The 24,867-nt window shown below is 43.0% G+C and overlaps 1 long non-coding RNA gene across 1 annotated transcript; it reads right to left on the bottom strand.

The window, feature by feature from the left end:
- Positions 1 to 1,427: 1,427 nt before the first annotated feature.
- LOC117515472 lies at positions 1,428 to 24,467 on the bottom strand. The gene is made up of 5 exons (XR_004562160.1): positions 24,316 to 24,467; positions 18,126 to 18,132; positions 11,004 to 11,009; positions 6,199 to 6,204; positions 1,428 to 1,440 (listed from the first exon to the last, which is right to left on the bottom strand). It is a non-coding gene; the product is annotated as an uncharacterized LOC117515472 (long non-coding RNA).
- Between the last annotated feature and the right edge of the window lie 400 nt (positions 24,468 to 24,867).

Below are 24,867 nucleotides of genomic sequence, written 5' to 3'. Positions count from 1 at the left end.
ACACCCGCTCTACTTTTAAGATTAGGCTTAAAACTTTCCTTTTTGCTAAAGCTTATAGTTAGGGTTGGATCGGGTGACCCTGAACCATCCCTTAGTTATGCTGCTATAGACGTAGACTGCTGGGGGGTTCCGATGATGCACTGTTTCTTTCTCTTTTTGCTCTGTATGCACCACTCTGCTTTTAATCATTAGTGATCAATCTCTGCTCCCCTCCACAGCATGTCTTTTTCCTGGTTCTCTCCCTCAGCCCCAACCAGTCCCAGCAGAAGACTGCCCCTCCCTGAGCCTGGTTCTGCTGGAGGTTTCTTCCTGTTAAAAGGGAGTTTTTCCTTCCCACTGTAGCCAAGTGCTTGCTCACAGGGGGTCGTTTTGACCGTTGGGGTTTTACATAATTATTGTATGGCCTTGCCTTACAATATAAAGCGCCTTGGGGCAACTGTTTGTTGTGATTTGGCGCTATATAAAAAAAAATTGATTGATTGATTGACACAATAAAGCTGCACACATAATTCAAAGCATAGTCTATTCTATATAATGACAGCTTCATTTGGTGTCTTTTAGGTTCCATTTGCTTAAAAGATGATTTGGTAACTCTTTATGTTGTACGGAAAAAAAATCAGATTTCATAATCGGGCATTTTCTTTTGGTTCGAGTCAATAAAAGTGGTCATATGTCAAAGTGAGTTCCAGTATTTTTACTGTTACCAGTTAATTTTTCTAATCTAGACATCCTAAGCTTTCTAAAATGTAAGACCCTTCAACTGCTCTCTTGATTGCACTCAGGATCACCACAGCAAATCCAAGGTCGATCTGCATGTTGACTTGGCGCAGGTTTTACACCGGATGCCCTTCCTGACAGTACATGGATAAATGTGGCAGAGGTGGGATTTGATCCAGGAACCTTCAAATTAATACAGTTGTGATGGTGTGTGTGTGTGTGTGTGTGTGTGTGTGTGTGTGTGTGTGTGTGTGTGTGTGTGTGTGTGTGTGTGTGTGTGTGTGTGTGTGTGTGTGTGTGTGTGTGTGTGTGTGTGTGGTTGGGGTTAGGGTTAGGGTAATGGTAACTGAATTTCGAGCAGTTATCCATTCTCATTCATTTTGCCCATACCAAACTGTCCAAGACAGGAAGGCCATGCACTCATTCTGCCACTGGAATCTCTCTGGAGAAGGAGTTACTTCTTATTGCAGATGTTCTTGATGTAATAGTCTCATAGAGCTCAACCTTTATGTATGTATGGTAGCGTAGTGTTGGGAAATACACACTTGCAAGGGTGACTTCCGTGATGTTGAGGCAGAAAGTCCGGAGCCATCTTCACCCACTGTATACTGTTCCACAGTACTCAGCAGCCTGTCCCTTACTGGAAAGTTAACTCCTTGTGTCTGGGTTCATCAGAGTAATATATATATAGTCCTTCTCCTTCAGTATACCAGAATCTGTCAGCTGTTTCTTGAAGGGTAGTGATGTCCATGTTTAACTCCTTAAATTTGTTAATTGTGACTGCAATTTTCCTAGTGTCAGTGATGTCCTGAAGGTTTCATAAAGCCAACATTGGATGTTCCAACTTTCCAGCTTTGGTGGTGTCCTCTTTCGTCATGTTCTTTGGTTACAATATTTGCAGTCTGCTATTTGGATTGTTCCTAATCCAAAAGTACACAATGAATAAACGGAAAGCACTTTTGCAGCTGGGCGTTGCTCACCTTGGTGTGATAACTGTTCAGTGAGTTTGACAAAAAGATTAGATTAGATTAAGCTAGGTAGAAATTTATTAATCCCTTAGGAAGACTTCCTCAGGGAAATTGAGGTTCCAGCCGCATTGTATAGCAGCACACTGGGTAAGAATATTTGTATGCCAGTGAGTGGGGTCAATATGAATATCAATGAATATGAATATCGCAAAACTGGAATGCCCTGACAAGTCTTGATGTAAGCCAAGGTGATGTTTTATGGATGGATGGCTGTATGCTGATAGTGAATCCTGGTGAATCTAATGAATCTGGCAGGAGTTGCTGGAGGGAGGTTGTACACAACAGCAGACTGTCTTCATGATTCTGAATTCAGGACTCATATTTTTCCTTTTCTCAAATATGGCAGGATATGGCAGCAAGACAGAGGTTAGGGTCCCTTCACACATATACGAATAAATACAAATCAGGGCAAAACATGGCAGAACAGCTTATATGAGTGAACCACAAAAACATCGAGCCGATGGGCAGACATGAACGAACCCACTGCTGCGGTTTTATGCACGCAACGTGTCGTGCACGAGCGTGCACAAAACCATCACAGCGGGAACACATTGTGAGCAGCTGGAGCACATGTAATCACATTGCGCAGCTGCTGTGAAAAAAAGAAAAATACATGCCATCCACGGGATTCAAACCTGCAATTTACAAAAGCCCTGATTGCCAGCCAGAAACTTTACCACTGCACTACCATCGCTGGCCTGTAAATGGTGGGGAAAAATGCCTGAAATCAACAAGGACGTGGATGAGGTGCACTGTGTGCAGTCGCTGCACCCCGGCACAAAGGTGAAAGATTTTTTATGTATTTCCACATGAGGACAGCAGGCAGAGACACGCGCCTCATGGAGGAATGTTGTAAGTTCATGTCCTTCAAAACACGGTATGTGTTCTCCAGCTGGGATGTCCAGGAGTACAGATCACAACAGCAGCTGCTGTGAGCAGACACGCCCCCTTGTGTGTTCAGCACACAGACCAATGTGTCACTCGGTGTTATGTGGTCATTCATTTTCATTATTTGTTATGTAATTGCATATGTAGGTATTGTCATAATTATTTATATAACTGTCCTGAGTCATCGTCTAGCTGTCACTGTGCTGCGATCAGCTGACAGGCCCCTCCCCATGCTGTGTGCACTCAGACCTGGCTGTCCGGCCCCCATGTGATCAGATCTGTACATACATATAAGCATTTTATGCAAGTGTGCAACACATGCGCACAAGTGTGTTGCTGTTTTGCAAAGCCACACTTGTGGGACACTGAGACAAATTTTACATCCAGCTCTAACGTGATTGTCTGTTGACTGTTTTCGTGTTAACAGTGCGAATGGCCACACATTTTCTAAGTGCCAAGCGAGCAGTGTTAGATGTTCATGTGTGTCACCTGGAATTTGGCTGACACCTGCAATGACAGGGATGGAATGTGCTCTCACAGGGCAAGCTCTGTCTTTCACCTGCTGGTGTGCGCAATTAGCTGTAGTAACAGGTGTACGAGGCGTTGGAGGCAGCTCCGATTTTACACGTATTGCATACAATTTCTGCTTCATACGCAATTCATTCATACTATGTGTGAAGGGGCCCTTAATGACCGCTACACTACCAGTTAAAAGTTTCAAAACAGAAGATGTGAAGCTTTTATGACTATGTCATGCAGACATGATACATTGCAATGATTGAATCATGACAAAAGATATGTGAATTTGACTTTTCAAGTTAAGACAACTTAAAAATTTAAGAATTTAAAAAAGGTTCTAAAAACACAAATCTGTATTATTAACGGCAAACAAATTTTCTGAAACTACATACAGCCATGCCCTCTTTGTTTTCATATAACTGTTTCATGGAACATAATGTAATGATACATTGTTTTTCAAACCATCTGTCTTTCATACCGCCATCAGTTCTGTGTAAGAACCCACATGACTATGAAACATAAAGATTCCCTGATTTGATTTAGTATTTGGTTTGTTTTTTCCATTCCCTGAATGGATTGAAACATTAAAAATGACTTTGACCTTGACAAATGAACAACAAGACAAATGGCTCAAACAGTGATTTGCCTTGTCAGCGTTATCTCCATGCTTTGGATACGTGAAATACCCCCAGGAGTGATCCAAAGTAAACACTTTTCCCTTTATCACAGGCTTTACTTCTTGAGATTGTTCATTGTTATTCCGTGCGAGGGAGAGTGCTGTGGTCAGCAGGCTTTCTCCGAGCATTGTGTAACGACTGTGATTACTAATTTGACTTCGAGTGCTTTGCTGTTTATTCAGTACCACGGATTATTTGAGGTAGAGGTCAGTGGAGATGATAGGAGAGGAGAAAATGCGGATGTGTTTATTAGCGTCAGGGTCGTGATCAGTCTCCCGCTCTATCAGCGCTCTCCACTGATGAGGCGTCCTAACCCCGTAACAAATCTCAGAATGTGCCACCACAAACACCAGGTCAAGAGGTCAGCATGGCAAACACACCCATGCCTGTTTTTGTGTTTGGACAAGGATTTGGTCAGGAAAAGCCTTCACTCTGTCTTCCTTCCTGAGGTGTTTATTTGCACTCGGGCTCCCAGTAGCACCTCAGCTGTTTACAGACTTTGTTTGAATAGTTTCTATTATATTTTCCGAATTTTAGAAAAGGGACTGTTTTTAGCTCTGTTTTGTTTGGCCAATGTTGGTTTGTTTTGTGGCCTATGAATATTTCTGGACATCCTTCCCCGTCATTGTGGGTTAACCGATTAGGTAACGGAAGCTGCCGGTCCACAGGCACTTTTGTATTAGCATCGTATTCTGCTCCTGTTTGCATCTGTGGCCTCATTGTCAAAATATTGGAAATGTTTATACTTTATTTCTGCTTGTTAAACTGAAGGATTTGAACCTTGAGATAAGTAGATAAGTGCAGTAATATTCCTCCTGTGTTTGTATTCTGTGTAATGACCGAGTAAAAATATCTTGTCCGCCCCTCTGTCAAACATCTGTTTCTACTAATACTTTCCCAAAAACTACAATAAATGACAAATTGAGAGTACTGCTCATTCTGTCACTGCTGTTGCAACATGTCCATGTTTTATTTCTTGCAATATTTGAGATCCTTTAAAGGGGTTGTATTACATAAATGTTTGCAAGGTACTATACCTTAGTTTGTATTGTTTGAAGCCAAAAATACTCACAAAAATTATGCATTCAAAAAAAACATTTATGGGCTCCAAGAAACAGTCTGTTTCGGTGCCCGTCAATTTAAATGGAAAGGTACTGCAGCTGCTTGCTACACCCCTTTCCCTTTCCCTTTCAAGATTGGATCTCTGGATCCGAATACTTAGTATGTACAAACTGATGTTAGTGCATATTACTCAACTGTTACTGGAGTACATACTACAAGTAAGCAAGTGAGTATAAGGGACATAATTTTGGTGTCCTATGCCACCGCCATATTACTTGTCCATTGACCCAGATGTTTACAGATGACACACACGCTGCTGCAAAAATTTGTACTTTGCAACAGCAGACATTTTAAAACAGTCCCTGATATGTATTTGTAAAATGCTATGACCCCCTGGATGCTACAACTATTTTAATTTGTCTACTATCTCCTTTGAATTATCCTTTGGTCAACAGGCTCTACCTGCAATATTGCATGACGTAGAGTCATCTGTTTGTGCACTATCGAGGTGGTTTATCATCTGCATACCTTTCAATTACTACTTATCTTTGTGGCAGTCCCTCTGTGGCGAGGAAGATGGTCTCTTGGTTGATTCCCAAATGGGATGGTGGGCACGGAGATGACTGAGCAGGCCCAGTCTTGACATGTGCTTTTCCTAACAGATGCTGCACATGGGTGCTACAGGAAGCTTCTGCCGGTCAGCATCTTGCTCTCTGTCATTCCTCTTTTTCCTCTTTCTTCTCTTCTCCTCTGTGTGTTGTTCATCTACATTTTCTGAAGACTTGCACTCCCGAGTAGATCACTGCTCACCAGCTGGCTCGGTCCCTCACGTGTTCTTCCCAGGTCTTTCAGTCGATGGAGCAGCTTTTGAGGTTGTGCTTCAGGAGGTCCTTGTTGTGTTTCTTCTGCCCTCCTCTGGACTGTTTTCCTTTGCTCAGCTAAACAGTAAAATCAGCTGTGTGAAGACTGACAGTGTTAAATTAACACCTCTGGACAAAAGAGGAAAAAGACCATCCAGATTGTGACCAGTGCAAAGTTCAAAAGCCAGCATCTGTGATGGCACCATCAGTGCTGAAAGGTACATCCCGGTTTTGGAGCAACACATGCTGCCATCCAAGCAACGTCGTTTCAGGGATGTCCCTGTTTATTTCAGCAAGACAATGCCAAGCCACATTCTGCACGTGTTACAACAGCGTGGCTTTGTAGTAAAAGAGTGCGGGTACTAGACTGGCCTGCCTGCAGTCCAGACCTTTCGCCCATTGAAAATGTGTGGCGCATTATGAAGCTCAAAATACAACAACGGAGACCCCAGACTGTTGAACAACTGAAGTCGAACATCAAGTAAGAATGGGAAAGAATTCCACCTACAAAGCGTCAACAGTTAGTGTCCTCAGTTCCCAAACGCTTATTGAGTGTTGTTAGAAGGAAAGGTGATTTAACACAGTGGCAAACATACCACTGTCCCGGCTTTTTTGAAATGTGTTACAGGCATCCATTTAAAAATAAGCTAATATTTGCACAAAAACAACAAGGTTTATCAGTTTGAACATTAAATATCTTGTCTTTGTGGTGTATTCAATTTAATATAAGTTGAAGAGGATTTACAAATCATTGTATTCTGTTTTTATTTACATTTTACACAACATCCCAACGTCAGTGGAATTGGGGTTGTATATACTAGTTTAAATAAATGTTCGTACAGTGGGACATGCCTGGGCTTGTTCATGCAGACACTTGTAAAGTAGACCTTTTAATTGTGTGCAACCTATGAAGCCTTGTTGTTAATCACAGGGTCTTTGTGGCCATTAAGGCCACTGGTGCTTGTTCACAGTACTGTACAGTATACAGGCCTCCACAGTATCACATACATTTCACTACATGTCACTGATCTCATGGTCCTATCCCATTGGCTAAAAGTGTTGTTTTGATACAAACAGCAAGTGAATTAACAACAATCTTAAAAATATCTGCAGTTTTTGGTTATTGAAATAATACGTTCAGTGATGGAATCAAGAGGTTCTTCCACACAGCTTACTGTGTTGTTTTTATCTCGGGTCACAAAAAGAATGAACTGTCGGAAAAATAGAGACAATCAAAATATTGTTGCAATAACTGTCTCATGATGGATTAAAGCGCACATGGATAAGCTCTTCTCAGTTAATGGCAAGTCATTCCTTCAAAAACAGGCACTGTTAGATATGTCCACTCTCAATGCTTAATTACTGTATGTTCCCTATTTCCCAGCCCACTTCACAGAATTTACTCAGCTGGTTTCATTGTATTTTCAGTCATACTTTCATTCCCATAGAAACTGCCTGGGCAGCACAGTGGCTTAGTGGTTAGCACTGTTGCCTCACAGCAAGAAGGTCATTGGATTGATTTCCACCTGTAGCCTTTCTGTGTGGAGTTTGCATGTTCTCCTCATGTTTGTGTGGTTCCCTCCAGGTGCTCCAGCTTCCTCCCACATCCAGAGACACGCAGGTTAGGTGTATTGGAAACTAATTGGCTGTAGGTGTGCGTTCAGGTGTGAATGTGTTTGTTTGTCTACAATATATGTGGCCATGTGACAGACTGGCGTCCTGTCCAGGGTGTACCCCACCTCATGCCCTATGACTGCTGGAATAGATTCCCATGAACCTTAATTGGAGTAAGCAGTTGACGATGAGTGAGTGAGTGAGTGAAAAACAGTGAAACATTACTGTTTTCTGTTTGCACATCCGCAAACACCACCCCCAATGCAGCATCTTTCCAGGTATTTAGTTGATAGTTCAGGAGCGTGTTGGCAGGAGTGATTAATCAGGATGAGAGCTCACAGCCTCTATCTTTGCAGGAAAGCATACAGCTTTCTGTTTTCACAATACATCTTTACAACTGTCGGTGCACCCAATAAGGCCATGTGCCGTCTTGTGCATGGGTGTGTGTGTTTCTAGAAATGGGAACCTCCACATACAGCTCTGAGTGTTCAGTCATATTAATTCCTTATTCAGGATGTGATATGAGGAAATCTGAGTCTGTGGATTCCTGCTTACTCATGCCTGGAAGTGAGAAAACATCAGTGGCTTGCTTATACTTACACTAAAAGGGTCAATGTCCTCCAGATAATGCCCCAGTTACAGAGCAATGGTGATAGCTGGATGAAGGATAAAAGATCAAAAAGTCAAAAACCGTAGAGAAAAGGTGGATGAAAGATCCTGCACTTTTCAAATCACTGAACAGCCTGCAAATAAAGCAAACTCAAACAGAACTTAAAACGAAATTCGTTGACAACGTCTGCAAAGATTTCAATGAAGGATTGAACAATGAAACAAAACCAACAAAACACCTGGAACAATATGGCTTGTTGTGTAATGAAATGTTCTAATGAATCATCGAAGACGTCCCTGTTACAATATCCGTGTTGAGTGAAATTCTGTTGCTGTTTATTGTTGTATGCTATCAGCGTTAGCACTTTTAACAGCTATGGGTAGTAAAACCATGATCAGGGAACCCTATATTACAACCCCAATTACAATGAAGTTGGGACGCTGTGTAAAATGTAAATAAAAACAGAATACAATGATTTGCAAATCCTCTTCAACCTATATTCAATTGAATACACCACAAAGACAAGATATTTACTGTTCAAACTGATAAACTTCATTGTTTGTGTTCAAATATTTGCTCATTTTGAAATGGATGCTTGCAACACGTTTCAAAAAAGCTGGGACAGTGGTATGTTTACCACTGTGTTACATCACCTTTCCTTCTAACAACACTCAATGTGTTTGGGAACTGAGGACACTAATTGTGAGTGTCATGATTGGGTATAAAAGGAGCATCCCCAAAAGATGGGCTCATGCATGCATAGCCATGCAATCAGCCGTGATGAGCACACACACAACTGAGCGATCATTTGATCCAGCCTCACGTACGCGCAGTGGTACAATCAGCCGTTATGAGCACACACACGCAGCTGAGTGATCATTTGATCCAGCCTCACGTATGCACAGTGGTTCGTTCAGCCGTTATGAGCATGCTCACATGCAGCTGGCCGATCATTTGATCCAGCCTCATGCATTCACAGCATTGTGATCAGCTGTTATGTCCTCACGCACAGCGTGGCCGATCATTCAGCTGACATGACAGTTCATGGCAGGGCTCTGTGACGCATTAGCTCACAGTGCAGCGAATTTGACCGGGGTGTTACAGCTATGTCGAACATATTATTACAGTTACATTATCTAATCCATAAGTGGTGATGTCAATGTATCTGTAATATAAAGCCTATTATGGTTGTAACAGTCCATTCAGCCACGCATGCAGCTCCATGGCTCTGAGACTCTTTGACTTGCAGTGACACACCGTGTTTTTGGTGGGATTCCACAATGTTCTTGTCTGGTGCACATAATGATTGTGTGCCAACAAACTTTGCACATTACTATATCTACTTTGCACACCCCAAACAGGATACACCAGGGTTCAGTCCAGTTCATCCGGAGCACAATCTGGATGTGGCGGCAGGATTTGGAGTGCGTGGACCATTTCAAGATTCCCTTGAACACGATCAGAATGATGTCAAACTGTGGTCAGACTGCACTTTGACAGACTTTCAAGCTTTCCCACCTCATTTCAGATCAATAAAGTATATCTCATCTCATCTCATCTCTCATCTCATTTTGAGTGGGTGGAACAGTCATTCTCATGTGTATTCAATCAGAAATCAGCAGATCGAAATACCCATAACCCTAGAATCCATTTGAGTTATAAGTACAGTACTATGTGCCAAACAACCTAGAAAATGAAACTAGAACTAGAACTGGGCCCTTGGCCAACGGAAAACCACAATTTGCAGTTTGACACATAGAGAAAGACCAAAACTGTGTCACTGGAAAAACACCTAAAGATGGCGTGTTGGAAATGTGAAGGCTATCTTGTGGTGCATGTTTCATGTATGTTACACAAGTTATTCCCAACCATGGTGGTAATGAAAGAAGAAATAAGTCACTCTGCCACGTTGTTCTCATCAAACCAAATGACCGTAGTGATAAATGGAGACCTTTGGATGACAGTATGTTGGATTTTCAGCCCTTTGGTGTCCTGAAGTAAATAATCAGCCAAAAATAAGTGTGAGTGGAAGCTACAATTTCAACATGTCCCCGGAACAAATTAGGCTTGATCACACTGGAATCACCTGATTCACACTGCTGGTCCTGTTGTTTTGCCCCAGGTGATGAAATAACGTGACCTCAAGTGGCGTCATGTGTGGCACAGCTATTTCCTCTGTTACACACCACAGTCGGTGAAGAGGAGTGGCATTCAAACACTTTTGCCAAAACACTAAAATTTCCAATTAGCCAACAAGACTATACAGTACATGGAGTTTTCATTTTTGCGTTACGACAATCATTACAATTGCCTACAAATTGTTTGTTGTTTTCTTTTTCGTGTATTTTTTGCACCAGTGACACACACACAGTGTGTATTTCCTGCACACTCTGCAGTGGAAGGAACGTGTTCCACAATAATGTAGTGCTTCAAAACAGAAAGACTTAATTCAGCAGTGAAGCCACTTGAAAATATTTAAATAGTTGCAGAAATTTCCTGAACGGAACTATCTTCTTTGTACTGGTCCAAATCATCTAACTGCAGATTGATGTCTTATTCTATACCTGCTTCTTTGGAGGAAGACAGACAGTGAAGGAGGATTGATTGTAAGATCAAGACATTTGGAAAAAAGTGTGGATGGTGTTTGATGAAAGTACAGTTGTCTCTTTACTACAAGCTAAAAATACTGCCTGTTGGATTTATAGCTGGAGTGCGGCTGCGTGTGGGTATACATATGTGCGTCTGTCGCCTCGAGCTAACAGCTGACACCGCAGCTTATGACGGGCAGAGGGGGGAGCCCCACATCTCTTGGGAGTAGAGTGACAGGTGGACAACAGGGAGTGTGTTTCTGCGTTTATACTGAGCATTCGTCTGTGTGCGCTGACTTAGACGTGTGTGTGTGTGTGTGTGTGTGTGTGTGTGTGTGTGTGTGTGTGTGTGTGTGTGTGTGTGTGTGTGTGTGTGTGTGTGTGTGTGTGTGTGTGTGTGTGTGTGTGTGTGTGTGTATACACTCAACAAAAATATAAACGCAACACTTTTGGTTTTGCTCCCATTTTGTATGAGATGAACTCAAAGATCTAAAACTTTTTCCACATACACAATATCACCATTTCCCTCAAATATTGTTCACAAAACAGTCTAAATCTGATAGTCACACAAGTGTGATCTGTCACTTCTCCTTTGCTGAGATAATCCATCCCAACTCACAGGTGTGCCATACCAACATGCTGATTAGACACCATGATTAGTGCACAGGTGTGCCTTAGACTGCCCACAATAAAAGGCCACTCTGAAAGGTGCAGTTTTGTTTTATTGGGGAGGATACCAGTCAGTATCTGGTGTGACCACCATTTGCCTCATGCAGTGCAACACATCTCCTTCGCATAGAGTTGATCAGGTTGTCAATTGTGGCCTGTGGAATGTTGGTCCACTCCTCTTCAATAGCTGTGCGAAGTTGCTGGATATTGGCAGGAACTGGTACACGCTGTCGTATACGCCGGTCCAGAGCATCCCAAACATGCTCAATGGGTGACATGTCCGGTGAGTATGCCGGCCATGCAAGAACTGGGACATTTTCAGCTTCCAAGAATTGTGTACAAATCCTTGCAACATGGGGCCGTGCATTATCCTGCTGCAACATGAGGTGATGTTCTTGGATGTATGGCACAACAATGGGCCTCAGGATCTTGTCACAGTATCTCTGTGCATTCAAAATGCCATCAATAAAATGCACCTGTGTTCTTCATCCATAACAGACGCCTGCCCATACCATAACCACACCGCCACCATGGGCCACTCGATCCACAACATTGACATCAGAAAACCGCTCACCCACACGACGCCACACACGCTGTCTGCCATCTGCCCTGGACAGTGTGAACCGGGATTCATCCGTGAAGAGAACACCTCTCCAACGTGCCAAATGCCAGCGAATGTGAGCATTTACTCACTCAAGTCGGTTACGACGACGAACTGGAGTCAGGTCGAGACCCCGATGAGGACGATGAGCATGCCGATGAGCTTCCCTGAGACGGTTTCTGACAGTTTGTGCAGAAATTCTTTGGTTATGCAAACCGATTGTTTCAACAGCTGTCCGAGTGGCTGGTCTCAGATGATCTTGGAGGTGAACATGCTGGATGTGGAGGTCCTGGGCTGGTGTGGTTACACGTGGTCTGCGGTTGTGAGGCTGGTTGGATGTACTGCCAAATTTTCTGAAACGCCTTTGGAGACGGCTTATGGTAGAGAAATGAACATTCAATACACAACCAACAGCTCTGGTTGACATTCCTGCTGTCAGCATGCCAATTGCACACTCCTTCAAATCTTGTGACATCTGTGGCATTGTGCTGTGTGATAAAACTGCATCTTTCAGAGTGGCCTTTTATTGTGGGCAGTCTAAGGCACACCTGTGCACTAATCATGGTGTCTACTCAGCATCTTGATATGGCACACCTGTGAGGTGGGATGGATTGTCTCAGCAAAGGAGAAGTGCTCACTATCACAGATTTAGACTGGTTTGTGAACAATATTTGAGGGAAATGGTGATATTGTGTATGTGGAAAAAGTTTTAGATCTTTGAGTTCATCTCATACAAAATGGGAGCAAAACCAAAAGTGTTGCGTTTATATTTTTGGTGAGTGTATATATATATATATATATATATATATATATATATATATATATACGAGGTCTGTTAGAAAAGTATCCAACCTTTTTTTTTTTTCAAAAACCTGATGGATTTGAATCACGTGTGCCTGCATGAGCCAACCTTGCACCTTCGTGCGCATGCGTGAATTTTTCACGCCTGTCGATTGTGTCATTTGCTTGTAAGCAGCCTTTGTGTGAGGTGTGTGTCATGTGCTTGCCATTTTTTCATTCCAAGGAAAAAGATGGAACAACTGGAGCAGCGCAACTGCAACAAATTTTGGCAGAAACTGGGCAACAGCCAGGTGGAAACCATTCGGATTATTCAGACGGCTTTCGGTGACAATCCTATGGGCATCACACAGATTAAGGAGCGGTACAACCGGTTTAAAGACGTCTGCACAACGGTGGAGAGCGACCGGATCATTTCCAAAGTGAACGCTGTGGTGATACGGGACCGTCGTGTGACTATCCGAGAAATTGCTGAAGAGGTGGACATCAGCACTTTTTCGGCACATTCCACTGTGAAAGAAGATTTGGCCATGAAAAGGAGTGGCGGCGAAATTAATTCCTGAAGCTTCTGATGGTGGAGCAAAAGCACCTCCGTGTTTAAGCCTCACAGGACATGCTGTGACATGCCCAGCTCTTCCACAATTTCTCGGATAGTCACACGACTGAAAAGCCACCGAAAGCCGTCTGAATCTTCCAAATGGTGGAAGAGGTGGGCATCATTTTTTGGAGTCCAGCATGTCCTTAGATGCCATTAGTAATGTCATCTCATGAATAATTGTATGCCGCACTCTGATTGGCTAGCTGTTGGCAGTAAGCTGTAACGCTATTGGTCAGTGGGAACTGATCCAATATAACTTTTGGTCCTAGCCTTTTTGGATCCCTTTGGATCCAACATAACTTTCTGGCACCAAGCATGCCAAAATACAGGTAAATGATGGATGGAAAGGCTAATCTGTGATTGGCTATTGCAATCTGAGTGGAGAACATACGAGGTCTGTCAATAAAGTATAGGTCCTTTTTATTTTTTTCAAAAACTATATGGATTTCATTCATATGTTTTTACGTCAGACATGCTTGAACCCTCGTGCGCATGCATGAGTTTTTCCACGCCTGTCGGTGACGTCATTCGCCTGTGAGCACTCCTTGTGGGAGGAGTCGTCCAGCCCCTCGTCGGAATTCCTTTGTCTGAGACGTTGCTGAGAGACTGGCGCTTTGTTTGATCAAAATTTTTTCTAAACCTGTGAGGCACATCGAAGTTGACACGGTTCGAAAAATTTAGCTAGTTTTCGGTGAAAATTTTAATGGCTGATGAGAGATTTTGAGGTGATACTGTCACTTTAAGGACTTCCCACAGAGTGGGATGTCACGCAGCACTCCCAGGCGCCGTCGTCAGCCTGTTTCAAGCTGAAAACCTCCACATTTCAGGCTCTATTGATCCAGGACGTCGTGAGAGAACAGAGAAGTTTCAGAAGGCGTCGGTTTCAGCATTTTATCCGGATATTCCACTGTTAAAGGAGTTTTTTTAATGAAAGACGTGCGGACGGATTGCAGCATCGGCTCGCAGCTGCCGTGACGCTCTGCCACAGGAAAAACACCTCTGTTGGAAGCCTTAAGGACAAGTTGGAACATGCCCTGCTGTTAAACAATTTCTCAGATACTCACTCAACTGAAAGCCACCAAAAGCCACCTGGATTTTACAAATGGTTATCAACACAGAGGTGTTTTTCCTGTGCCGCCGCACCGCGCCGGCTGCGTCCCGATGTGCGTCGAAGTGGACACTTCGATGTGCGTCGAAGTGTCCACTTCGATGTGCGTCGAAGTGTCCACTTCGATGTGCCTCACAGGTTTAGAAAAAATTTTGATCAAACAAAGCGCCAGTCTCTCAGCAACTTCTCAGACAAAGGAATTCCGACGAGGGGCTGGATGACTCCTCCCACAAGGAGTGCTCACAGGCGAATGATGTCACCGACAGGCGTGGAAAAACTCACGCATGCGCACGAGGGTTCAAGCATGTCTGACGTAAAAACATATGAATGAAATCCATATAGTTTTTGAAAAAAATAAAAAGGACCTATACTTTATTGACAGCCCTCGTATATATATATATATATATATATGTGTGTGTGTATATAAGTAATATAAGTAATAAAACTCATAGCAACAACGTCTACATTTCCAAAACTATGCATAAGTAGACCTAACAAATGTCTCAAAATAGCTCGTCCAACACAAAACACAACATGTGACTGACTACACATGTTAATAAGCCACTTAATATTATTATTATCTTTGCCTATATGCTGGAATAAGGATAGAACTCTTTAAATTATTGTTCATTACTTCCCATTTCAATCACACTCACAGTGAATTGTTCATCCACAGCCTTTGATCTGGCAATATGCGCAGTTTATAGCTGCACATGAAGGTATTTTTTAACAAAATTACAAAGAATAAAGTTGCGCGCGTCTCATTGAAGATCAATAGAAGAGTGTTCAGGAGCGGAACATGGGAGTGGTTCCAGTTTTGAGGCTATTTATATCCACATTGGGTGAAAGGGGTAGATTTACAGCACTTTAATAGATGATTCCCACATTTTTAAAGGAACAGAAGCAATCAACCCATTGATGGCTCACTTATTTCCTGGCCAAGTGTGTGTTATACCCACTTTACAGTTTATCCATGAAGTACAACTTTTGCACATTGTGCTTGTGGCTGTTGGTTAAAATAAACTCCAAAGAGCAGCTGCTGCCAGTCAAGCATGTATCATTAGACTAAAACACTAAAGCAAACCTGCCAGAGCATCAGGTGTATCCAAATTAAATATGTGGTATATTCCTGGTATATATAAGTTACAAACAGAGCAATGTAGTGTATTCTATCAGATGTCAGGAAAACTGAAATGAACACTACATAGGTGAGACTAAGCAACCTTTACACAAAAGGCTATACCAGCACCGCAGAGAGGGCGCAAATGGACCTCAGTCTGCAGTTCATCTCCACCTGAAAGACACTAACCACACGTTTGAGGACAAGGAAGTTAAAATCTTAGCCAGAGAGAAGAAATGGTTTGAGAGAGGTGTCAAGGAAGCATTCTTTGTGAAACAGTTGAAACCCAGCCTTAACTGGGGAGGGGGTCTGAGACACGCTTTGTCCCCTGTTTACAATGGGGTACTCAGGTCAAAGCAGTTTCAGTCTTTTGTTCATGGTAATGAATCATTCACGTCATCAGGAGAGTCGTCAAGGGAGCCATTAGGAGAGGCTTCCGTCCCATCATTAGGAGGGACAGCTGCCCTGTCATTAGGAGGGTGCTAACTAGAGCATAATAGGTGCTAATTAGAGCTATTATTTAGTCACTAGCCTATAGCAGTTGGCCTCTCGGTAGGAGGGGTCTGGTTAGGTTTAAAAAACTCCAGCTTTTGTTGGCTTCTGTATTTTCTTCTCTATAAGAGTCAAGACAGAAGTCAGACTACCAGAGCAAGAATTTTAGCTGAGGAAGCTTCTGCGATTTGAAGCGAAACGTCCTCGTGTCAAGCAACCCAGTCCAGTCGAAGATTCAAGCTTCTCTACTATGGAAACCACCTGGACAACTGAGAGCCTACACAGATATATTCCTAAAAGGAAGCACTATGAGCCCAGGAGCATCAAAAAGGCCCAGAAGACTGCAATTAAAAAGTGAAGCGGATGACAAAAAAGCTCTTTCAGTGACAAAGAAAAAGCACAATTGGCAAGATAAAGAACATCCCTCAGGCAGTAGCTATATCTGTGTCAGTGTCAGTAATCAAGAGAAGTCTCCACCAGAGTAAATACAGAGTGTTTACCACAATACTGAAACACACTGGTGAGCTTCCAAAGTAGTTATAACAATAGCCCGTGCATATCTGAGACAAAGATCAGCTGAAACCAGAATGATTGGAAATGATTGGAGAGCATGGAGAAGGGAAGGAAGTGACCTCGATTCAAAGCATACCACCTCCTCTGTGGAGCATGATGGAGGCGGTGCTGTGATGTAGCTGCCAGTGGAACCGGTTCATTAGTCTTTACTGATGATGTCGCAGCTGATGAAAGCAGCAACATGAATTAATTCGAAAAAGTTTAGCACGACATTACCCATGCACAATCAACTCGATTCCTTAAAACTACATCACAGTGCAGATGGTCAGTGACCTATACTGCCAAAGCAAGTAGAGTTTGGTTGTGGAATGTTCTGCAAAGTCCAAGTCTACCAACTGATCTGAATCGAATGGAACATGGTTTTCATTTGCTGGAGGCAAAAGTGAAGCCAATATACCTCAATAACAAACAAAAATTGAAGACATCTGCAGTGAAGGTCTGGCAGCACCTCACTAGGAAAGCAGCCCAGTGACTGCTGATGGTTATGGGTTTGAGACTTCCTGCACTCAGTGATGGCATCCATTTAGCAAGTATTAAAAGTGACATTTTAATTTCTGATTATTATGTTCACTAGAATTCATTTTTAAAAAATGTTTTTGGGAGAACATATACAAAATGGTTCAATTTTGAACTGAAGTGATTAAATACACAACCACATATTATAGTATCACTGAATCACAAAATTATTTTTTCATTACCCATGCAGGCCACGGGAGGTCCCCTTCTTGTAAATACAATAACAATCCAAGTTGAAAGTCTTCACTTTTTTCAATCATATTTATTATTTTCTTTCATCTCAAGTATGCTGTAGTGGATAGCTAAAATTGTAATACTGTATTTTGTTTAATGGATCTGCCTGTAAAATGACAGAATTACAGTGATTCAAAACTTTTTCCTGTCTGCAGGTCAAGTCAAGTCTGGGAGCATGCATTGGTCCCATGCACGTCCACATCCACCACATTATTGAACCACCTTAGGTGTTGAATGTCAACCATTCAGTCCATCCACACCTACCACCTTCTGTCCAATGACCTCCATTATCCCATAAGCTCATCCCATGTCTCTTAATCTCAAAGGCTGAGGACCCAGAGACATGAACATCACTGTTGAGATAAGTGAATATCTCTGCAAGTTCAACACTTTTACTGGTGTGTGGGGATGATCAGATGAGAACTCTGATCAGATAAGAACTCTGCCTGAGGTGAGATCTGTTCGGATCTGACTTGAAGATACCATTCCACAGCTCCGGGACTGCTTCCAAACTACCAACTGGGACATCTTCGCACAGGAGGACCTCACGGACTACACATCCACTGTCCTGTTTTATATTAAAACATGCATGGATAATGTCACGGTGGAGAAGAGGGTTAGACATTATCCAAATAAGAAACAGTGGATGAACAGTGAGGTCAAACAGCTGCTGAGAGACTGGGACTCTGCTTTCAGGTCTGGGAACATGGAATTGTACAGCTCAGCTAGATCGAACCTGAAAAGAGGCATAAAACGGGCAAAGGCAGCATATGCAAAGAAGATCGAGGGGCACTTCACGGAGGGGAACCCCCGACGTGTCTGGCAGGGCATTCGTGACCTTGTCAACTTGAACACTTCCTCTTCAAATGCCACCAACACCAGCAAAAGCCTAGCGGAGGAGCTAAATCGATTCTTTGCTAGGTTTGAAGTTAGTGAGGAAGAGAGTGTCCCCATCCTGCCACCCGCGGACAATCTTGCCCTCACTGTGAGCACGGAAGAGGTCAGGAGGGTGCTCTGGGGTGTGAACCCGTCGAAGGCTGCTGGTCCCGATGGTGTCCAGGGGAAGGTATTGAGGGGCTGTGCGGACCAGCTGTCAGAGGTTTTTACTGCCATTTTTAACCTCTCGCTGGCCGCCTGCACAGTCCCAAGCTGCCTAAAATCTGCCACTATCGTGCCCATCCCCAAGAGACAGTCGGTCAGCAGTCTGAATGATTACAGACCTGTGGCTCTCACGTCAACTGTGATGAAGTGCTTTGAGAGGCTGGTGCTGAGGCACATAAAATCCTTACTGCCTCCCATCCTTGATCATAACCAGTTCACATACAGAGCCAACAGGTGATGCCATCAACACAGCTCTCCACACAGTGTGTCATATCTTGAACAGCCTGGCAATTATGCGAGGATGTTGTTTGTGGACTTCAGTTCTGCTTTTAACACACTTGTTCCAAGCAGACTGATGTTCAAACTGCGCAGTCTGGGCATTGGCGAGCACATCTGCAGATGGATCAGAGACTTTCTCACCAACCGTCTGCAGTCAGTCAGGATGGGGTCCCACCACTCCTCAGTGCTGACAGTAAGCACTGGGGCCCCTCAGGGCTGTGTGCTCAGCCCCATGCTGTACACTTTGTACACCCATGACTGTGCACCAACCCACAGCAGCAACATCTTTGTCAAGTTTACGGATGACACTACTGTGGTTGGGCTGATTCACAACAACAATGAGATGGCCTACAGAGAGGAGGTCCTGAACCTTACTACTTGGTGCTCCCTAAATAACCTGGCACTTAACTCCTCAAAGACAAAGGAGTTGGTGCTAGATTTTAGGCGAAGAGGGAGGGAGGGACCCCCCCCCCTCATTCAGGAAGACACTGTAGAGAGGGTCAGTGACTTCAAGTTCCTGGGAACATACATTTCTCAGGACCTGACATGGGGCACCAACACCAATGCCCTTGTAAAAAGGGCACAGCAGTGTCTATACTTTTTAAGGTCACTGAGGAAGGTCAACCTGTCCCAGGAACTGCTGCTGTCCTTCTATAGGTGTTCTGCAGAGAGCGTCCTCACCAACAACATCTTGATGTGGTACAGGAGCTGCTCTCAGGCTGACAAGAAGGCTCTGGAGAGAGTCAGGAAGTCAGCACAGAGCATCATAGGAGCACAGCTGTCCTCTCTGTCAGACATCTATAACACCAGATTTCTGCGCAGGGCCAGAAGCATCAGCTTCGATGGTTCACACCCCGGGCACAGCCTGTTCTCACTGCTGCCCTCAGGAAAGAGGTACCGGTCCATCAAGGCCCGCACATCCAGACTCACCAACATGTTCTACCCAAGTGCAATACGGGTATTGAATGCACATTAGCCTACAGTCTGCACAATTCATTGCATTTATTTTTATAAAGGTGAATGCAATGAATAGTACAGACTTCTATTTATATACACCTACTGGCTCCCTTGTAAATACATGTATATATTCTTATTTGTCTTTTTATATTTATATTTTTTATATTTACTTTTACACCTTTGCACTACGGGAGTTGTCTTTTAATTTCGTTGTACCTTGTGTTTAATGACAATAAAAAGCATTCTATCCTATTCTATTCTATTCTATTCTATAACAGCACAGAGGGAATGTGAGGGTTGCTAGTAGCCTATAAAACTGTTCATGGACTGGCACCTCCTTACTTAGCTGATCTAATGAAACCCTACGTACCGGCCCAGGCTCTGCATTCTCAGGGTGCAGGACTTCTTTGTGTCCCTAGGGTGAATAAAAAGTGTGCAGGTCATAGAGCTTTCTCTTATTTCTCTTATTGTGCCCCTGTTCTGTGGATTGATCTCGCTGCATCAATAAAACAGTCAGATTCTGTGGAGACTTTCAAGTCCAGACATAAGATGGACTTATTTTCCCTTTTATATGGTTAGCATATTGGCATATTATGTTACTATGCTTTTTACTTTTTACTCTTTTACTGTGCTTTTTTTTTTAATCTTTTATTCATTTATTTTGTTTTTGAATTGCTTTGTGTGAAGCGCCTTGAGGCGACTCTGTTGTGATTTGGCGCTATACGAAAATGAATAAATTGAATCGAATTGTTCAGAACAAGTTAAAGGTGAATCATATAAGCAATACTCCATGGACAGAGTGAAGCAGGAAATGATGTGTGTGAGACAAAAGAGTGATAAAGACAGCCCCTGGGAGAAAAAAAACACCCTCACAATCCAGTACAAGCTTTCAGACTGTAGTAGCAAAAAGAATCTTAAACATCCAACAGTAAATAGCAGTGGACGAGTGAGCGGGATAGTTTCATCCTTCCTCATTGGTTCAGGTCTTGTTTTGTCTACTGAGTCTGGCAGAGCCCGTGTTGGTCTTGAGGAAAGAATGTAGGGTCATCATACAGAGCTGGCAAGAACTGAAATTTCTCCCTGAGATAACAACACAAAGCATCCTTGCCCGGCTCTCATTCCAGCAGTATTTCTTACTGCTGGAATGGTGTTGTTTCCTTCAGATTTTTAACATTCTGCTTGTTGTAATTCATGAGAAAATAACATTAGCCCCGAGACTGTCTTTGACTCGGACAGACTCGGCACTGTTATTCAGCCAACCAATCGTGCGTTTCTAAACAGTATCAACCGGCCGATCAGGCGCATCCGTTCTGCGTAATCATCCCGATCAGCTTCCCAACATCAAAACATCAACAGTTAAAACTGCCAAGCAAGTGATACTCGTGTCTGTATCTTTCGTGAAGAAAATACCAGCATAATAAAAACAAGGGGGTGAGTGTGACAAGGAAAGGGGCTATATTTGGAAACAGACGAGTGGGTGACAAGACGTCGCTTCTCTTTCTCGCCCTCTCTGTCTCTCGCCGCTTTGCATTGCTGTCTTTGCGTGCGAGCCCAGCTGTAGCTGCGCAGCATAATAAGGCCCTCTATCTGAAATAATGGCTTTAATGTTGGTTAAAAGGGGAAAAAGGGTTGGTTGGGGTCAGGCTGACTGCTGCACCCAAGCATCAGCTGGCACACCTTCAGGGCTATGGCACCAGGCACAGGGCCACTGTCTGGGCAGGAGGGACAGCTGGAAGGGGAGGGGGGAGTCCTCTGTCTGGGATTCGCATCATTTTAACATATCTACACAACTGGTTAAAACTCTTGCTGACAAAGTGTGTGTCTTGAATTTTGTGTGTATGAGTAAATATTGACCCATCAATTTAGGATGTTAGAACAATGACTTTTTCTAAAACTACAGTTACAGCTCACTTTTCAATGGTTTCTCTCACTCAAACATTACAAAAAACACAACATTAAAAAAATGGACATTGAGCTCCATGGGTACTATAGTCTGTAACAATTTGTTTCTTTTTATTCTACTTCTCTGCAAATTGCTGTTGATGAAGAGCTTTGGCGAAGTTGGTTCATTTTATGGCACAGTTTTATTACAGAGAGACACATTTTCTCTTGTACACTCTAGAATTCTGGACTTTCATTTTGCCTAAGATCTGAGATGTGCTGTTTCTTACACTACACACCAAATTCGGTGTCACATATCACCACATCCTCCACAGTATGCAATGCTCTTGCGTTATGGAGGGCAAACATGTAGGCAGACAAGTGGTCCATCCTCACCTTTTGAAATTACCTGTCTATAATGACAACCATGTACGAGGTCTGTCCAAAAAGTAACTGACCTTTTTATTTTTTTCAAAAACTATATGGATTTGAATCACTTGTGATTGCATCAGCCAAGCTTGAACCTTCGTGCGCATGCGTGAGTTTTTCCATGCCTGTCGGTTGCGTCATTCGCCTGTGGGCAGGCTCTGAGTGAGCACTGGTCCACCCCTCCCGTCTGATTTCTTTTGTCTGAGAACTTGCTGACAGACTGCCGCTTTGCTCCTGAAATTTTTTTCAGAAACTGTTAGAGACAGGCAGTTGGAAACCATTCGATAGATTCAGTTGGATATCGGTGAAGATTCTGTCGGCGTCACGCGGATTATGGACTGTTAAAACCTTTTTAAAGACGGCCCACAGTGGCGGAGGGCGCGCGGCACACTGAGCAGCCATTCGACAGGCTGGATCGACCAGATCATTTCTAAACTGAACGCTGTGTTGATCCGGGACATCATGTGACTAACACAGAAATGGCAACAGAGCTGGACATAGCACTTTTGCGGCACATTCCACTGTTACAGGAGATTTTGTAATGAAAGATGTGCGGAGGATTTTGCACGTCAGCACGAAGCAGCTCAGGACACGCGGCAAAAAAAAAAAACACCTCCGTGTTGGAAACCATTCAGAAGATTCAGACGGCTTTCGATGGCTTTCAGTCGAGTGAGTATCCGAGAAATTGTGTAACAGCTGGACATGCCCCAATATGTCCTGTGAGACTTCCAAGACGGAGGTGTTTTTTTGCTGCGCCTTACTCCTTAATCTGTGTAATCCCCATAAAATCGGCCCTGAAAGCCATCTAAATTTTCCGAATGGTGTCCACCTGGAGGTCTCTCACAGTTTCTGGAAAAATTTGATGCAGCAAAGCTCCAAATCGTTCAGACATTTATTCGCAATAAAAATCCGACGAGAGGGGTGGACCAGTGCTCACACAAAGCCTGCTCACAGGCGAATGACGCAACCGACAGGCGTGAAAAAACTCATGCATGCGCACGAAGGTTCAAGCTTGGCTGATGTAATCACACGTGATTCAAATACATATAGTTTTTGAAAAAAATTAAAAGGTACGATACTTTTGGACAGACCTCGTATCTTCCACAGCGAGTGAAACGTGGCCATCCCCTTAGCCTTCTCCAGTTGCTGGGCTCAACATTGAGGCACCTTTGTGCTGGATTCTGCACAGAAAAATGGGCAAAATGTCACAGCTGATGTTTGCTCATAATGCAAGGGATACTCTTCATCTTAGTCTCCCTGAGTAACTGATTACTTTGGCACAAGCACAAACTCATTTGAATAGTACCAAGGATCCTCCAAAGAGACCTAATGCCAAAGACATCTAATTTGTCACTTTAGGTTGCTGGTTAGCATTCATGTCTTGCAACCATTGAGTAACTCAGAAAGCAGCATTGACCTCATTTATAAAACACTACATTGGCTCATACTAAAAGTATACTTACAAAAGGCAACAACAACATATGAACAAAACAAAAAGAAAGAACTAACACACCTTGACGATTTAGCCACTGTATGCTGACCATATTAAAAACACTGGCATACATTGGCATACGTCTAATAAGTTATGAGAAAGTTTTGTATAAGTTAAGAGCGCCCTGAAGCATGCTGATATTTAGGGTTCTGGCTAGGACCATTTTAGTGCCAGGTAAATTATGTGATCGCGGCTCATAGCTTCGAGGAGTCACAGATCCGGGGGGGCCACGGGTACAAAAAATTATTTTGCACATGTGTGAGTATTTCACTGTCAAGTTTGTCTTTGTGCATGCACCAAGGTTATCATTGAGGCCCCAGGACCTTAAAACCTTATGGATTTTTTTGTTTGTTTGTTTTATCCATTGCATGAAAATGCAATAAGTGGCAATGGCCTTTAAATTGGGTAAGCTTCACGTATTTCACGATTCAGTGTATAAAGAGACCACTGATATCACAACATAAATGCAACTAATAGAAATGTTGGTGTTTGTTGTGTCATGATCTATTTTTGTCTAAAAGTTATACGAGATGTTCAAAACATCTGCTGGCTGTACAGTCAAGACTTGCATCCAACATCCTTTAATTTAGCCATATATTGGTTTTTTACATTCTTGTCCAGGCACACAATGTAATTGTAACTCATCCGGAAGCTGCTTTATTGTGAAAATTTGCCTAAGGCCCCATTTAAAAAAAAGTTTATCATCCTTGACATCAAAAAAAAAAAAAAGTGATGAGGGAGGGCAGATTTTTAAAAAAAAAATTATTATTAATTTTCTTAGAAACAGAGAAACAACAACTCAGTAAAATTTTGAAGTTGGGAAATGAAACTTCCCCTTGTAATATGAATTAACATAAATTTATGGCACTCAGTTCATTTCATTCTCAAGGACGTGGAAGCCGACGAGGAAAAACTCACCTTGCAACCTTTGTACTTAGCGTCCAAGCTACCTCCATTGTCCAGCATACCACATGCATACTGGCTGTAAATATCGCTCATGGTCACCTCAGGGGGACGCTCAGCCCATACCATGGCGTCAGCTTCTTGGTCTTATCGGCAATCGTCCTCGTGTCTGGAGTTGTCAGTGACAACAAGTGGCAAGTTCCAAGCCCAGCTCAGTAAATTTCGGCCTTCTTTGGCCAAAACATACTTTCCACCTAGTGGATGTGCTGATTCTTGCACCAGCTGTACCACCATCAATGAAATTCGCCAAAATAAACAAAAAAAAAATTAATGCAGGCTGATTTCGGCATGCAGACGGGGATGATAAACTAAAGTTTTGTTGTTGTTTTTTCCATGAAGCCTAATTACCAAAATCTGCTGGCATATGTTTACTTTCAATCAATCAACTTTCAATCAACTTTTTTCTTATATAGCGCCAAATCACAACAAACAGTTGCCCCAGGCGCTCCACATTGTAAGGCAAGGCCATACAATAATTATGAAAAACCCCAAT

This window comes from Thalassophryne amazonica, chromosome 8 (assembly GCF_902500255.1).
Source record: "Thalassophryne amazonica chromosome 8, fThaAma1.1, whole genome shotgun sequence".
Lineage (NCBI taxonomy): Eukaryota > Metazoa > Chordata > Actinopteri > Batrachoidiformes > Batrachoididae > Thalassophryne > Thalassophryne amazonica.
This window is presented reverse-complemented; position numbering and strand designations above follow the sequence as displayed.